The following is a 17,762-nucleotide window of genomic DNA, read 5'->3' as shown; positions in this document are numbered from 1 at the left end:
GAATTTCAGTTAATTGTAAAAAGTATTTTTAAGTGAAGATGGCAAGACTTAATTCCAAAAACCCCTATCACATGGATCTTGCCACCAATTTCAGACTTCATCTGTTATTTATACTCAAAAGTCATTGCAAAAGAAACTGTTTCAGAGTCAGGGAATTAAAACATATAAATAAATGTATATTTTGGCTTTTGTTGTAAAACCAGTAATGTCCAAGATTTAGGGCCTCATTGATTTCTGTGAGATGACTTCAGATTCAGCACAAGTTCCCAGGAGGATATGTTGACAGCAAGGCTTCTCATAGGCTTCCTTCATATTCTTGCAGTGAATTCTTCAGCTGAGATAGCAGATCTCACACCAGGGTCTGTCAATGCAGATTCCCTTAAGATCCAATTCAAAACCTGCCTTTAGCTCCAGTGTCAGTAACACAAAGATCAATCCTTTCAAGCACAAAATGCCAATAAACAAGTTGCTTACTTCATAGTTACAGTGTGTATTTGGAGCACATCAATATCCAATTTCAGCCTGTTCAGTCACATGCACTGTCCTTTATAGCATCAGCAGCTGTTTTTGTGCCAAGGTCTTAATTTTTTTCTTCTTCCTCAGGTTGGCCTCCAGGCTTCTGGACAGATTTTACAACTCTTGTGCTCTTACTGGTATTGCAGCCCATTTAGTCTTAAGCAGTAAATGAAAAGATTTATCTTCTTTTGCAGATGCCTACAGATGGCTCTTTGCATTGCAGGAAAGAAGAACAAGGAAAGGAACTCCAAGCTAAACAGCCTTCACTACTGAATTGTTAAGATCTAGTATCTCTAGTTTCTGTAACAACTCACTGATCCTGCTACTCAAACATCAGCTATTAAAGAGCCATGGTTTACTGCAGGTTGCAAAAGAAAAGTTTTGAGAGTAGGAAACTGTTCTCCATTAATATTTTTTCCCAACAGAGTAACTCAATTTCCTTGCCCAAGAAAGCCTATTTTAACTTTTAAATATTATAAAGCTCCATACTAGAAAAAGAGGAAAATGCATGTTGTCAAATTAGCAAGCTTGTACACATCTTCAGAATAATAATTTATACTGCTATATAATTAAAAGTTACTTTAAATGCACAGTAACACCTTCATAGTTTTGTTCCTGTTGTTTTAATGGCTTTGAGTCCAAGTCTTTCAAGTTTCAATGCAAGTTTTAACAGAACTCCTCGACCCATTCATGAGGGATAAATAATTTGCCAGGCCCAAGAAAAAGCCTCAAGTGTAGGGAGACACGTTGCTTGAAACATTTGTCTCAGAAGTGAGAGAAGTCCACATGCCCAAACCCTCATTAAATATAAGCTTAAATCTTAAACTTAAGAAATGCAAATCAAAACAAATAACTCAAACACCCCTCCCCCCTCACAAAAAAAGGAAATTTCTCAACTCTGAAGTATTTTGAAGTTTTCAGTTGAAAAACAAGCGAGAATATTAAAATATATTCTTAAAACCCAGGCCTGTCAAATAGCACATCTCTACCAGATTCTAAACCAACAAGCTAACTTACATTGCTTGTTGGTTTAGAATCATAACCCACAAGAAATCTTCTAGTGAGTGATACACAAAGAATTCAAAGGGACTGGCCCATACTGTCATCCATCCATACAAACTAGCTACAAGCCAGTAGCACCCTCAGGTACAAATGGACCTCTAGTGCTTGGTTTCCCATGAATAAAACTCTCTTCTCCATTTTTTAAACAGTTAAATGCAAAGGTGTATTCCTCAGAACTCTGTCCTAGAGAAGTACTCAACAATACCAGACCTTATAGCCATCCACATCTCCTGTGTGCTTCCACACACAGATTAGACTATGGGAAGATCCTCCCTCCTGCACAGCCCTCAATCAGCAATGCATTGTAGCTGAGCTGCAACTCTCCATAATATACCCAGGAATCTAGAGAGGACAACCTCTGACAAACCTTGATCATTGAAGGAGACCCCCCTCTATCGAGTCAGAAAAGGATTTAGGAGGAAAGTTCTTTCTATCCTCAGGCTAGATCTAGTTTAATCTCTGACAATCAAAGGGCATGCAGAATACAGGTGTTCCAGAAGACAAAAAAAACCAAACAGCTGAATGCAAGTATGAGGATTAGACAGAGAAGATCTATAGCTGTGCTGGAACATTTTGCCATTACTCTTTCACTGTTTTTAAACACAGTATGAGACCACATTTTCTCTTTCTAGCACACAAAGTGCATTTCAGCCAAATCCTCTAAACCACGATGAGTTTCACCTCAGTTCAGTCATCTTGGCTATACTGGTAATACTGGAACACCCAGCCTAAGGGGCTTTTGGAGTGAGCTTGGCTTAAAAATTACACATAGTCATAAATGAGGTCCACACAATCACAAGTGTAGCCTCCAGGATTTTGATCTGAACTGAATTAACCCAGCATGTCCATTTTGAAAATACAAGACTGGACGATGGAGGCATTCAAACGCTAAAGTAGCACATGTGTAATTTTTGTTTTTATAAGAAAACCCCAGGAACACAATTTTACATTTCTGTTTCACCATTTGTATTCTTCATACACTTCAGTATCCTTCCTCCTTTTAATTCAGGTTGCCTTTAATAGTCAATATGGTCTTACTTGTAAGGACCACAGTCCGACAAAAACCTCAGCAGTTCCCTAAAGGGCAATACCTAGACAAGTACTAATTACTCTGGAGTTTTTACTGGTCTGCATTTTCAGAACACTGTCACAAATCCTCCACTAGATGGTAGCTGAATACTATGATGATAGTGCAATTATTATACAGTCTGTGATAGCCACAAGAGCCACACCTGGTGACCATGATTTTTCAGGATTAATCACAGTATCTTAGGTTAAATAGAAGACATGCTCAGAGGTGATACTGTCTTAAATATTTAAGGGTAAGAGATGCTTTCAATTACACTATTCTGCTTCTTAGGACTACTGTGGTCTCACAGCATTCTGCTTTTAGTTCAGTTTTGTCTTTGTCCACTACTGAAACCATGTTTGCCAGCCTTCAGGGTCAGGCATTTCTTTCAAATATCTATTTAACACATTTACTTCCTTTATCTGTTGAAAGCAAACACTTTTTCTCTAAGGCTCTTCATTAGATCCCTGAAAATGCTGAAAAAAATTTCAAAGCAGATTGCTTCAAATTAGGAAATCATTCAACTGAAGTACTAATGGCCTGTTGTATTATTGGCCACTGACAATAAATGCAGAAACACTTGACATAAGAGTATTTGAAAATGGCTTAAACTGTTATTGGTTATACTTATATCCCATCCTCTAAGTTTCTGACCTCCCTCCACTCCAGTGTGGTTTAGTCCAGGCACTGATGTGCTGCAAACTCCAACAGCAACAACTTCTACTCAATTGCACAAAGTTACTGCTCCCATAGCAACAATACTAGGTTTTTTTCCATCCTGTGTTTCCTTTTCACAACTGGAAGTACATAACGGCCAGAAAAATGAGAACATGTTTCCAACTTAAACATGCAGTAGGCCACTTCACTAATTTTTATTAGATTAACTAAGACAGTTTTTGTAAATGAACTAAAAGACAACTTCTTTCCTTTGTCTACTTATTAGACAGATTATTACTTGCCAAGTGCTTTTACAGAAGCATACTAAAATCAGAATAAAAAGTCCTCACTGAAACACATTATTCACTACATTGTGCTGTTCTAATTAAGAGGTTTTGTACCCTTTATTTCTCCTGACAGCAAGGGAGATCATCTAATTAATCTCACAACGAGTCCATCATCTCCAATATTTCCAGGCTGCCAAGTAGACCCCATTTACAAAGCAGTCTGATTTTGACTGTGCTTCTCCCAGTTTGAATGGACAAGCTTTCATCTACCTCCCCTAAAACCAGAAGAACACCTTCTCTCAAACCTTTTGTAGCAAGTTCCATGCAAAGTCCAAAGATGAAAGTCAAATGCACTTTTAAACCAGGCAGGCCATTTTTAAACCAAGCATGGCAGATTAGTTCAGCAGAGGAGCTCCAGGGTTTGAAGAAGCCAAGGCACAGTGACTACTAAGCCAGTTAGTCATGAGAGGTCATCTGCATAAATTTCAGATATTCAAACCAGTAATTGAAGAAACATTCCAAACTCTTAAAAGGAATTTTCCAGCACAATTTGTAAAAAGCATCCAACACTTGAATAAATTATAATTTAAATGATAAAGTGATAACTGTACAAACAACACCCTGAATCTAACTGAACAATTTTACTGTCACGACAAGAGAGAACAAAGGGGTTCGGGTCCCAAATTACTTAGGATAGACTGAGAAAAGTTACAAGAAGCAACAGAGACCAGCCTAAGAAGTCATATAAGCACATGAATCTGAGCATTCCCAATACCCCTAGCACAGCTCTTCTGGAACACCTCTTCACAGCTTTAGCTAGATTCCAAATGGCCATAAAATGATTTATATTACCCTGTTCATGCTTTCTCTAGATAACTTCTATCTTCATCCCAACTTCTCACAGGAATTTGCTCTAATCAATTGCATATTTTTTACAGTGAAAAATTTAAACAAACTGAGACTTTAAAGACTTCTTCCTATTTCTTAATTAAAGAAGTACACATTTATTCAAGTAGCATAGAAACATTCTCCCAGAATCTGTTTATAAAGAGGTAAATTCACTCACATACAAGGTCCTCAGTCTAGCATTTATCATACCTAGCTAAAATGTGGAATTGCTTTGGCACTAACAGTAATTGAAAAGATAAAAAAATGCTTGTTCAAACCAAATCATCTATAATATTCATAGCAAGTCTCTACACCATAGTCAAACAGCTAAACTGAAAAAGTTTTTCCTCATTACCACAGGTAACAAAGTAGAAGGTTTTGCACACACGACCCCTAAAAATACAGGTCTGCTGGAAAGCCAAATACAGTGTTTAAACATTTCAGGCTACTTCAATGAATCATACAGGAGCACATTATTGATTTCATGCTATGACTACAGCACACAGTAAGATATTAGATCTACAACTGGTTTTGAGCAGGAAGACTCAACTTCTTATAGAAAATCCAGCAATCTTCAGTTTGAGCCCCTGTGTGGAAAGATTTTGTATCACAAACAGCCACATCTTGCCACAGTAAGAAGATATGCTCAGTTTGTTTAGCACATCTGAAAAAGGTTTCCATAACATAAGAGCTGTCCTCTGCTCCACTGACAATGTTTATTCAGCACTGCACACTGATGACAAGGCTCATTGACATATTCTGGAGATTCACTTTCTGTCATGCATTCAGCTAATGTTTTTACACGTGTTACCTCCTAGTAACCAGAGTTTGATAGCTAGCAGCCAGATCCACCAGTCAAGCATTTCCAGGCAGGAAGAAGAAACTAATTACATTGCAGGTACACAATCAAGATACTTAAATTTTGGGTATACTTCACATATTACTTCCTTCCCCACTACTGTGCTCTGCATTTTTAGTGAAACTACAAAGGAAGTGTTAAAACTTCCAATAGCACAAAGTATACACTTTCATCTCTGTATTTATCAGATCTTTTTAATTTGAATGGCCAAACAAGACTTGTAATAGTCTCTATCTATATTATGCTTCTCTAAGAAGTTGTCTGCCTACCTCAGCTAAGTAACCTTAAAAGATTTTTTTAATGAAATTCATGTCAAGTACATATTAAGTTCCAAATAGCAATAGGAAAAGACACCATTTCCTAATAATTTTTCATTAGTAAATATAAAGGATTAATTTGGCAGTACACTCTTAAAGCAATGTCTACTTGCTATTTATTAACTTGTAAGAATAAAAAAGCACATACTGATGAGTGTTCTCTCAAGCTATCTTTGTGCCTCCATCCTAACGTGCTGCTCTGCTGCTGTCAAATACACTGTGTTTCTGTACATGAAGGAGAAGGAACCACGACAATCTGTTCTCTCTTTAAAAACACAATCTGTGTTTGGCTGGCTGCAAGAAAAAACAAGAAGTGAATACGTTACAGTACTTGAAAATTCCACTGAACTAAGTTTAAGAACCAAGCTTTTAGAATTCCTAAGAGTTGTTGCTCTAAAATTCATGTGCAAGCTTTTTCAATATCAGTAAAAGGTCTACTGTACTGAATTGTTAAATGCCAAATTTCTGCCATTTGCCAGGTGATGGAGAAAGAAATAGCAAGCCTACAACATGAAATATGATAAAGCTCCTGAGATTCTAAGCTTTTGTCTATTTGCCAAAGATGTTACCTAATTGGTGACATTGTTTGCTGTACATACACACACTTGGTCAGCTCACACTTAATAAACCATTCTCTTGAAGACTACACAAAAGCCCTCTGCTTAATACATGTTATAAATCTCACAAGAACCCCATTCTGACAAGAAAGAATAAAAGTTCTACACATTCCAGGAAGATATGACAGACAGTAACAGCCTGACCCAGTACCTCAGGAATCAGAAACTGCAGAGCAAAGCAAGGAGAAAGCCAGATGAAAAGCCAGTGCAGGTTTACTGCAGTCTAAAGCTTTATTTTTATAAGAGTATCTAATCACTTACTTTCAAATCAGATCTTATCACTTATTTCCAAAGAAAGACTGACATGGGGTTTTTGTTGTTTATCTAGACATTCCTATTTAAGAATTATTGCTCTCCCTCTGTTTCAAAACCATACCATAACAAGTCTGTCCCAACAGCTGTCTGGTGAGAGGTAGGCACAATTTTGAATTTTGAGCAATCTGAAGCTCTTATTGTTTAAAACAAAAATTATCTTCCTTTTTGACATCACCTTCAGAGCACTGTATAAAAACCATTTTTATTTTTTTTTTAGCTAAATCTTGTTCTGGAGATCCCAAATTCATTCTGTTATCAGAAGCTTTCCTTACTCCATTGAAACACCTTACACTATTTCTTACTCATTTCTTGTAGTAATCTGTTTTTCTCATTGTACATTTGGGTGTTTCCTGTAGCTTTTATCAGATCCCTGCACCCCCTCCATAATCCTATAGTATATGTGCTTTTCAAAAGCATATAAAAATTACATATAAGTACAGATTTTTTTCCATGTTTTTTTATGGACCCTTCAGCTATTTGCAATGTGGCTCCAAACCTGCCTTGTCTATTCAGTGACAGAGACTTTTACATAACCAACTTTGTGACTGTCTATGCCATTTAATGAGAAGTAATATCAGAAGAGACGGAGCCATTATGGAAAATTGTAAAGCCAGCTTGTTATAAGAATTTCTTCAGCAGGTAGACACTAAAAGCCCAACAATTTTTCAGTTACCAGTCTTTCATATTTCCTCTGAGAAAAAGCATCCTAAAACAAAAATTATTCAACAATTATTCTTAAATACAATAAATGTATATTTTAAGTACCAGGGGAAAAAAAAAGAAACAAAACCCCATTGTTCCTTAGAGTCCATGCACTATTAGAGTTATGTATTCACAACTTTGGCATGCAAGCCAATACTTAATTTTGTTTTACTCAGAGCGCAGAATTACATACACACCAAAAAACATTTTGCAGAATTAGAAACAATTCACCCACATCAATTAATTATTCTTCAGGAGTCAGACCTTGAGGCAAAAGAATGCTATCAAGTGTAAAGACAAACATGTTCCTCCAGCTGTTTGACATACTTATTGGACATAATAAACTTGATATGCTGGAGGCTATAATTAATCTTTACTAAGTGAACACTCCTCTCATGATGACTTGCCTACTGAGCTGTCTAATGACACTTAAGGCTTTGATAAGTAAATAAATTACTTCATTATGGTCAGACAGTCTTCCCCTTTTTTTTTTTTGAATGAGATCACAACTTTCTTTATCTTGCTTGTCTTACTCAGTCATCACCAGCTACAATACTCTGACCCTGAAGCTGACAAAGGGACATTCCATTCAAAGTTCCCAACTCTAATTTCTGTATTATTTCCAATGCCTTAATTTCTGCTTAAAAAGAAAACAAAAAACCCCCAAACAACCAACAAAAAAAGGCCCAAAAACACCAAACAAACAAAACAAACCACCAAAACCAAACGAGCAACCTATACTGGTAAGAGCTTTCTTTTAAAAATACACTTGAAAATAATATTGTTTCCTTTTCTGTTTCTCAATCTCATAGCTCACAATAACATGCACAAAAGTAGAGCTGCAGTGCCCTCTTGTGAGCAGTCAAATCTCATTTTTGCAGAAGTAGACTTAAAGATATTATGAGGTTTGGAAGAATTTGCACTACTAACTACCTCTTCTGAAGGCATGACATGGTATATATACAGTTTATATATACATATACACATCTCCTCCATCTATCTGCTCTAAAACTGATAAAAAATGCTCATAGAAAAAAGCAAAAGACAAGTATTTTCCTTTTTATTAAGTTCAGTAGAATTTAGGTTATTTATTTCCTTCCTAACTTCCAAATAAGGGAAGCCAAAAACCAGTTTCTTCAGAGCCACAATCAAGGGGCACATTCTTATTAAATGCTACTGGGAAAAAAAAAAAAAAAAAAAAAAAAAAAAAAAAAAAAAAAAAAAAACCTGAAAACTCAATAAAATTTAAAATAAAGAAAAAAAACCAACAGAAAAAAAAAAAACCACTAAAAAAAACCCCACAAAAACGCCCCACCAAACCACAAAACCCCATGCATATGCATGCATCCACAATCCAAGTAGTCTTCCAACTCAGGCATTAAATAACTCAACTGACAAGGACTGGAGAGAAAAGTAACTATTAGAGGAATTTAAAAAAAAAAAGTAAAACTGTAGTAGGGAGAGCAAAAGCAATAAAGCAGCTAAGAAATCAAAACCAGTATAGCCAAAATGCAATCTTAATTCCCATATGACTGTGGGGAGCCATTAGAAGATGGTGATCAAAGTCTGTACAGGTTTTGCATACCTAGTTAGGTAGAACAAATATTTTAACATCTCATTTTTTTGTGAATAACAGAAGTTAACCAAGTCAGCAGTTAAGACGACTACTAAGGTCAATTTTAGTATCCCAAAGCATTACAAAATATAAGACCAGTTACAAACACCTGAGGAGTTACTAAAGTTTAAAGCAGCAATAGATATCTAAACAAGTAACACAGAAACAGTACTCCCACTATTGCTTCTGTTGCCCAGGAATCACAGTAGAATTGATTTTCTAAAAAGTGATGGCATGTTATCTCCTAGGCAATGTTTTGCTAAGACTCAAATTTCTCATTTCCTTGGCACAGATCTAGTTTTCTACATGCAGTAATCCTCAATCATTGAGAAACACACTTAGGCTGCACATTACTGCTTCAGCAATGTTTCCACAGGTAACAATTCTAAAGGCTTTAAGTTTCATTTCACCATATTCTTCCAGTTTGTGACTTGTAAAGAACTTTTACAGAAGGGAAGCTGAGCAAGAAATGCAAGTCAGAACATTTGCACCTCTTTAAAAGTGCATCTTACCATATTAACTAATCACTTGTAAGCAGATGTTAAATATTTGACTTCAGCCTAGAGTCAAGGTCCACAGGAACTTCATTTGTTTAGGCCCAGATTCAAAGAACTATTTCAACTGAATTTAGGCAGATAGGTCCAAATTACCACAAAACACCAACAAACAAAACCTCTCTTTTGTTTTTGGCTTGCCAAAATCCCTGGCAGGCAGACACATCTCTGTTCTGCCTTCACTCCCTCTTGGACAGTGTCAGTCCTGCAGATGGGCAGAACAGGCACAGCCTGTTTGTGTGACTCTTACAGAACTCAGGATTGCCCAAAGCACTTTAGCCAAAAGACTGCTGAACCCCACAGAGCTCACCTCGAATCAGTTCTCAGGAGAAGATACTTTGGGGCACATGCACACAAAACTTAGGTTCAGAAATCTTACAGTCAGTATCCTGCTGCAAACCCTATGGCAGGCACAGCAGTCCCACAGAGCCACTCTGGAGGTGCACGGCACAGACCAGTGGGATTCCTGGTCTAGGGCAGAGGATGCAAGTTCAAACATACGTGCTGCAGTAATCAAGTGCTCAGCTACACCATTTACAGAACTCAGTAACATTAGCAGTTACTCCATCATACCTCAGGAACTCACAAGACAACCTTTTGCACCAGCTGTATGGTACTGATCAAGTTTACAGTAATATATTTCTTTTACACAGGTGCTGAACTACAATCTTTCATCTGCATGAATTCAGTTAAAAGCAAAGAGAAGAAAGTTCACTTTAGAAATTATTAGTATTATTGACACCAAAAAAAGAATTTTTTTTCAAATTTGCCAGGTGAGTTTTAGTCTCAGTTAACACTAGAGAATTATAAAAGAATTGAACTCATGAACTCGTTTTCAGTTTCATGATTACTTGGCTATTACCTCAGTGGAAATTTGAGGTTTACTTACTGAAGCCAACAATGACAAGAGACTTAATCATGGGTTTATAGTTTCACCACAAATTTTGTAAAGCAACAAATTATAACCCACGTTTTTCATCAAACAAAGACTCAACTTGTTGGCTTGGCATATTACATTATTTAGATTTATGAAACACATTTCTCAATATGTTCAAGATACCACAGGAGATATCAGATTCCTAGAATGGGTTCAGATATTAGAAAACAAGCTTCAGGAAAGCACATCCTTGCCAGTCTTATCTAGATCAGAGTGACAGCCTTGTCATCCAGCACATCACCTGGCCCTACTCATATTCTTGTCACCTGCAAACCTCTCTAAGCAGCTAATAAAGCTGTTAACTTTAGTTTAACTAGTCTCAGTATGGATCCCTGGGGTATTTTTTCTGTTACCACCATTTGTACAGAGTATTAAACACTCCCATGCCTGTTCATCCAGTTTTCCATCTATCTGATTACTTACCCATTCACAGCATGAAATCCTAACTTGGCCAGATGAATACTGCAAGACATGTGATGAAGAGCTTTACAAAAGCTGGGATAAGTGACATCTACTGCTGTCCTGCCATCCACAAAGGTAATTTTACCACAGAAGAACATTCCATATCCTAGAACTAGCTCTTTCATACAGATAAAAGCATCTTTCATGTTACAGGCAGCTAAAAATTCAGCTTTAAAAGAAAATGAATATTCCAGTAGTTTCAGAACAAACCCGCGTCAATGGGAAGGACCACAGGAGGGCAGCAGGACCTTTCTGCACGGAGGAACAACGAGCGGGTTGGGCGCACCGGGCACAGACCCTTGCTCGGCCATGCTCGGCCTCCCTGTCACACTCCAGTACTGAATTAAAACGTAGCGTTTTAGGGATTTATTTCATATGCTGCTCACAGCTGATATATGGATGCCCACTTTACATAAGACAGTATTTCCAGCTCAGTTTTCACAGGTGCTTAAATGAACACTAATAACCAAGGGGAGGTTTTATGTTTTCCCTCAAGTTTAAGGGATTCCAATGTTGCCTAGTTTTACAGCTAGCTATGAACTGACTGAAAGCAGTCCCCAAGCTACAACATCAAAAAGTTTAGTAGAGCTACAGGGACAAGCCCTCAAAGTCTATTGTTTATGGTTTAAAATTACTCTCAACTACCTAACTCATTTTTCCTTTAGGAGGATTCCCTCCCTATTACAGTACAAGAATAAGCAACTGACAAATTAACAACTTACTTCTATTTTGTACATTCACACTACCTGAAGAGTTTCTAAACCTCTTTTTTGTTACAGCATACATCACAGTTGAGACAGTCATGATACATGGAATACCAGCACGCATCTCCAGAAAGCTTCAACCCGTACAGAGTAACACCCCAGCGCTTCAGAAGGCTGCAAACATCTGCCCTGCCTGGTCTTTAGCCCAGCCTTTTATCCCCCCATGTTGATGCCCTGCCCCTGTGTGCCTCTGCTCCCTTTGGGGGTTGGTCAGTGCCCCTGGGCACTCCATGGCTCATTGCTGCCAGTGCTGCTCACCTGCTGCTCACAGCTGCACCCACTGGGGATGGGGCTGGGCCAGCCCCACTCCCAATCACCACAAACTGTGTGCCTACACTTTTCAACTATTCTGAAGTGTTGTGTGATCTAGTACTCAGAATTGGGTAATACATCAATATTTTCTCACCCTTTACCAAACTTTTACTAGAGGCTTTTGTATGGAAAACCACACTATGACAAGCCAGTGTCCACAAAGAAGACAGAGGAGTCCTGTATCTTTATTCCAATAAAGGGAGAGAGTCCACTGGGGCCCATGCCTGCACAGTTTTCTCTCTCGAGTTTCAGAGGGCGCACACTCCTCTTACCCTAAACTCCTGGCTGCAGGGTGCTCTCCCTTCCTTTTCCCATTGGCTGAGGAACTTGGAAGCTGTAAAGCCTTCCTGAACCACCTACCCCATATTCACCCCTCAAACCTGTCATTTTACTTTAAAGTTCAGAAACTGAGGCTTCTGCAGACCCAGATTGTCTGTTTCAGGAGCCAGGCTGACTGGGCTCTGCAATGAACCTGCTGCTTGAAGTCAGCAGACACTTAGTGAACAGACATGAACACCCATACCTGCACCCATCAGCACACATCTTCCCTTTCACAGACTGTAGAAACAGCAAAACAGCAAAACCACACATTTATACAGCTATAATTGATGTCTTTCTCTCTTGAAAACTTCCCCCTACTAAAACCACTCTACAGAAAACTGCAACGAGGCCTCAGTGCTGCCTTATGGAGACAAGAGAGAATCTGGTGATGTGAGATCCATGTGGTCATCAAAACCTTGAGGTGGGCTTAACTGGCTGTTTTCTTCCTAACACAAGAGTCTAGAGGAGGTCCCTTCTTCTTTGAAAGTGATCTTTACAGACTACACTTCAAACCTCAGCTCACAAATCTCAGCCTGCCTAGATTCACAAACTGATCTCAGCCTATCAAGATACAAACTTCTGTTCTTTCTAAAGACAATGCAGAAAACCTTTGCTAAAAGTTTTAGCACTCCTGGCCATGCTAAAATTGGGCACTGCCAGGAGTTACCTTAAAAATATGGTTTATAAGTTTCTTAATGAAAAACATAGTACAGTAGAAAAATAACTTTTCAGTAAGCTCAGTTTTAAAATATTCTTCTTTCATGCCTCCTATTTCGTGACAGATTTCAGTACTATCATTAGGGTTTCATCAATTAACAATGTACTTGTGGCTGTCATTGTGGTAAGCAGACACAGATGTAGGTGTTTGAGGAAATAGCAATGAAAATAGTTTCAGAAATCAGCATTCTGATGCCTTAACTGCAGCTTTACTCAATTTACATCAGTAGTATCCAGCTGCCAGGTAAACTTTTAGGATATATTAAAAGTAGAATATTCTAGCTGCTTTCCATTTTCTAAAGCAGATTATTTGCACATTTAATTAGCAACCAGATCTTTATTTGTAGTTGTTTATCACATTATGAAAGGCTTATATACAGAATTCCAGCTTCTCTTTCTGATCCATATATCCTTGGATGCAATTGTTCTCAAGCACTGTGAATGAATTAAATTTTGTCCTAATCTAAAAAGATTTACAATGTTATCTTGGTTTACATCTGCCTCTGCTAGGACATGAGAGAAACCATCTGCTTCTGGGTACTTCCTTTGCATCTGCAGTGTTTCAGATGTGCAGGTGCACAGCATAGCTGCTCCCTGCAGGAGTTGCAATGTTCATTCCAGCTCACACAAACCCACAAACTGCCACATGACAGCACAACGAAACAAGCAGAGCTCCCCAATTGAACCTTATGGGAACATGTGACTTTGAATTTATTCACAGGCAAAATTATGTGAGCAGAGCCCCTCACTTAGTGTTGTTAACAACTCCAGAAGCTACCTGGAGAAAGTGTTGTGTTCCCTGCTCATGCTGCAGAGGCACACACAGAGCAGATGAACACCTCAGCAAGGGCTTGTTCTGTGTGGCACTGCAGGTCTTCAGCTGCATCCCAGACCCCAACCAGGCTTTTGGAGCACATCAGCAGGACAGGGAGAGCTGCTCCAGCACAGCGATCTGTGCACTCGCTGCTCTCTGCTTTCCCAAGTCCCACAGGGTGGCTACTGCAGAACGATCAAAGCAGTCACTGTGGCAACAGAGGAATCTCAGTTAAAGGAGAACTTGATTGCTCTCTCCAGCTACCTGAAGGTTGTAGTCAGGTGGGGGGAAGGTTTCTTCTCCGCAGTAACAAGCGATAGCACAAGAGGAAATGGCCTCAAATTGTGCCGGAGAAGGTTTAGATTGGAGATAAGGAAAAGTTTGTTAACCAAGAGTGTTGCAAAGGATTGGAACAGGCTGCCCAGGGAAGTGGAGTCACCATTCCTGGAGAGATTTAGGGCATGCAGATGTGGCACTGAGGAACATGAGCTGGTGGTGAGTTTGGCAGTGCTGGGGCAATGGTTGGACTGATCTTGGGGATCATTTCCTACCTAAATGATTCAACGGGTCATTTGAGCCCTGACCTCAACACCTCTGCAGAAACTTCCATGGATAACCAAAGTACAGGAAAGTACAGCAACTGATTTCCTCTGTTAGAGTTTTTCTTGCTTACAGAAGGATAAAGGATGAGTGTCCTTGTTTTGAGTACAGAGGACCTCTCCCTCTATAGACTACAATGGTTACAAGACACACATGGTAAATCCTAAGGCAGAATAAATCACTATAGTTCTGTGGGATCCAAGAAAATGAAAAAATGCATGTGTTCTAAATCTGTGGTACATGAGACATCTGAAGAAATGTCTCAGATGTAGAGACAAAGGGACAAAGTTTTCTTTTGCTTTTACCAAACCAAACATTTCAAAAGAGTGATCAATACACTGTGATCAAGACAATGTAATTACCTTGTGAAGCAGTGCTGCTCAGAAAATAAAGATACCATAAAATGTATAAAATCTGTTCAAATTATGATTGCTTGAAAAAACAGTAGGATTTCAGGGTGGTGATGTAAAATATCAGAAAGTTTGATGGCAATAAAAATTAACACTGTCTAAAAGCCATCTCCAAAACTGATGAGACACAGAAATGTTTATGAAGCCTAAAACAAAAATCACCATTTAATTCTGTATATTTATATAACCTATTTGTTTTCTAAATTCTAAAAGGATACATCCAAACATTTAGTGCTCGTGAGTTTCAACGTCCTTTTGAGCAGCAGAATAACCAGTCACATGATCCTATTTTTGGTCATTCATGTGATTTATGATTCCAAGCTTGTGCTCTGAACGTATGACACTGCCATTCTCACTATCCAGAGCTGAGAGCCCTTCAGTGTTACACTGGTGTTGATAGCTTTATTAAGGAAGTACTACTACTGGCTGCCTAATTCTAATTAAAGGGTAAAGGCCAACTTTTTTTTTTTAAGTACTTGCTTATTTCTTTATGGGGTCTAGAGGAGCAGAGAAATAAAAGTTTTGATTTAGAAGCCATTAGGATTAAAAAAAACCAAACAAAAACACAACAGCTATATTTATTTTTTAAAGTTTTTTTTTCAATTGCTAGTGAGAGAAAGGGAAATTAGAAAGAAAAAGTCCACAGAGCTGGCTAAAAGAAGAGAGAAAGCACAGAAAGCTTAGTGTAAATATTAACAATAGTCTTCTGAATGGTCTGAGAGGAAGATTGGAGTTTTTCTGATTAAGGAATTGAGAGATAGGAAGAAAGATAAAGGTACAACATAAAGCTAAAACATTGAAGTAGCTTGCTTAAAGGCTTGTCTTCTAAACTAATGCTGAGTAAGACCCTACCTTATGCTTGTAGCTACAGCATCTCAGTAGAGAAACTATTTAGAAAATCTAAATATATAATTAAGCATATAAGATACACAACAAATCTGATACTTAATATAATGACAAAATTTCCCTTAAATAATATCCTACTCATAGAAGCAACAGGTTGGAGAGAATCAGAAATATATCCCTCATTCCCTGCTGCCAAGGAATGGAAGACTTTGGGTGAGATTTGTGATTGCCCCTGTGCCTGTAGTCCTCACAGGCACAATATCCAAGTGTATTTAACTCTGACTAGGAATTTTCTTGTATTCCTGGAATTCTTAATTTAGTCTTTAGGTCAACTCAGAAGAGTTATGTAACTGTTCACCTAAAGTGTTTTTTTTTTTTTCCCTTTTTTTTTTCTCTACTTATTTGCCACAGTAGATAAAGCTGTAGGCAAGACCCAGAAAGGTTTCTCCCTTCAGCTGTGCTAGAAACTCCCTCCTCAAGCTTTTTGCTCTGCTGTCCTGCCACAGGGAAATGAGTCCTGCAACAGCTTTGTAGCTTGACACTTCAAAAAAAATTATTTCAGGTAACATTGAAGTGTCTTTGGCAATGGTTACTTCTAAACTTTGATTTTGAAATCAACACTTGTGGTTTAACGGACTTCATTTCAATAATTTTGAAAAAAATATTATGTAAAAGAAAAGGCTCATAATTAACTTTGTTAGAATGTATGTGCCCTGTCAGCGTGTTCAAGAAATGTATTCCGAAGCGGCTTGATACGTGTACCTGCTGCTACACTCGTCCTGCCTGGCATCTGCCTTTGCCTTTAACAGGCGGGAATTCCCCTCGCTCTCCCTGCAAGCCCCTGGCTTTCAGTGGAAGACCTGGTGATGCCACGGCTGGGTCAGACGGACTGAGCTGCCGGCTCTGCCTGGAGAGGGAGGCAGAGAGAGCCTTGGCTAGCGAGCACCATCCCCGGTGCCGGTGTCAAGCGCGCCCCGTGATCTCCCAGAGCGAAGGCGGCATTCCCGCTGCTGGGCGCGCTCCCACGGAGGCCCAGAGCGGCTGCGTGACCGCCTCGCCAAAACGCTCCGGAGCGCCAAGTTTCCCTTTCCCAGGGAAAATCCCCGCTCCCCCCGCCCCCCGCCGCCGCCCGGGGCCTGCCCCGCATCCCGGCCCGGCCTCCGCCGGAGCCTCCGGAGTAACCGCGCCCGGGATTGGCTTCTCCCGGCGCAGGGGCCATATTGGATGCGCCCAGCCCGCCGCACGCCCCGCTCCATCGGCTCCGCGCCGCCCGCCCCCGCCCCGCCAGGGCTGCCCCTCCCGCGGGGGCTGCGGCGGGAGGGCGAAGGTGTCTCGGGAAGGAAACTCGCACGCTCCCGGGTCCCCTCTCCGCCCCCCGCGCATCCCCGCCCCGCGCACGCCCCTTCCCGCGCCCCGTCCCCGCTCCGCCCGCCTCTTCCTCCCCTCACGCCGCTCCCTCCCGAGCCGAGCCGCCGTGTCAGCGCGCGGCGGCGGCCCCCGCGCGGGCGGCCAATCAGCGCGGGGGTGACAAATATGCAAATGCGCCCCCCGGCCCGTCCCCGCGGGTTCGCTGGGGCCGCTGGGGTCGCGGCGCGGAGCGAGTGAAACTTCGCCCCCCGCCCTGCTCCCCCCCCGCGCGGGGCCCCTCCCGCGCAGCGCCCGCGGGGAGGAGCGGGGAGAGGCGCGGGGACAGCGCCGAGCGCCGCCCGCGCCGCCCGCCGGCCTGCGACACCGCACGGTGAGTGCCGCCCTCGCCCGCCGGCTCCCGCGGGGGGGACACGGGGGGAATCCCCGCGGGGGGGAGGGGAAGCCGTCGCGCCCGCCCGCGGCCGCCCCGGCGCGGAGCTGTCACAGGCGTGGGGCATCGCCGCCTCCTGCCGGGCAGCGGCGGCGGCTCCGTAATGGCGAACCGGGCGGTGAGTACGTGCGGAGGGACGGGCAGGCCACGCTCCAGGTGCCGGAGACACCGGGCGGCCCCGCCGGCCCTGCCCGCCCCTGCCGCCGCCGGGGTCGGCGCGACGCGGCCTGCTCGGCACCCGGGCTCTCCCCGCCGCCGCCCCCGCCCGCTTCCGCCCCTCGCCGACACCGCCGGGCGCGGGGCTCCGCGCCGGCCCCTCGCAC

General features: G+C 41.2%; 1 protein-coding gene across 4 annotated transcripts in view; it reads right to left on the bottom strand.

Moving 5' to 3' along the window:
* Positions 1 to 16,714, bottom strand: part of TOX3 (TOX high mobility group box family member 3) — a 244,161-nt gene extending 227,447 nt beyond the window's left edge. For all 4 annotated transcript variants that reach the window (XM_064386349.1, XM_064386347.1, XM_064386348.1 and 1 more), the window contains exons 1-2: positions 16,404 to 16,714; positions 5,804 to 5,949 (exon numbers count right to left, since the gene is read on the bottom strand). The gene's annotated coding sequence lies outside the window, so the exon portion shown is untranslated. The remainder of the gene's footprint in view (positions 1 to 5,803; positions 5,950 to 16,403) is intronic.
* Between the last annotated feature and the right edge of the window lie 1,048 nt (positions 16,715 to 17,762).

The sequence above is a fragment of the Passer domesticus genome, chromosome 12 (assembly GCF_036417665.1).
Source record: "Passer domesticus isolate bPasDom1 chromosome 12, bPasDom1.hap1, whole genome shotgun sequence".
NCBI classification, from domain to species: Eukaryota; Metazoa; Chordata; class Aves; order Passeriformes; family Passeridae; genus Passer; species Passer domesticus.
Note: the sequence above shows the minus strand (reverse complement) of the source record. Positions and strands in the feature narration are given on the sequence as shown.